The sequence below is a fragment of the Penaeus monodon genome, chromosome 24, assembly GCF_015228065.2.
Source record: "Penaeus monodon isolate SGIC_2016 chromosome 24, NSTDA_Pmon_1, whole genome shotgun sequence".
Classification (NCBI taxonomy): Eukaryota; Metazoa; Arthropoda; class Malacostraca; order Decapoda; family Penaeidae; genus Penaeus; species Penaeus monodon.
Genome location: NC_051409.1, coordinates 29,925,617 through 29,926,086, shown reverse-complemented (window position 1 = coordinate 29,926,086; position 470 = coordinate 29,925,617). Strand labels below are relative to the sequence as shown.

General features: G+C 44.0%; 1 protein-coding gene across 1 annotated transcript in view; it reads left to right on the top strand.

Annotated features, from left to right (window-relative positions):
• The window catches only part of LOC119588712 (thioredoxin domain-containing protein 5-like), a gene marked incomplete at both ends in the record, with an annotated part of 6,576 nt that overhangs the window by 4,362 nt on the left and 1,744 nt on the right, over positions 1 to 470 (top strand).

Here is a 470-nt window from a genome sequence, read left to right as displayed (position 1 = left end):
ACCTCCTCTACTAATGGCTTGTCAGAGGGAGCTGGTCTTGTTAGATATAGGCACTTCAAGTGAAGGGAAACCTTCAATTTTTCAAACTTTAGAATGCTTGTAAAGCTAAATTGTAATCCCAACACCTGTTGTAGTGGTTGGAAGTTATAGTAGAGAGTTCAGACTCTAATAATACCAGATTTGCTACTCTTAGTAAAAGAGCTTGTGATGGTAAATCGGTGGATCACTGGGCTTCATGCTAGGCTTCAAAGCATGACCTGCCTCTCTGCTGCAGGCGGATGACCATCCAGTACCCTGCATGGTCATCTCTGGACCTGAAGCCCCCAAAATGCCCAAAGAGAGGTCCATCTGAAAGTTCTTCTGGCTCATCATGTCACCTGAGGAGTGGTGGAATATAAAAATAGTAAGAAAAAAATTTCCAGTCCTTGGACCTGCAAGCTGTTTAGTAGGGTGCCATCTGATCCCCAAAG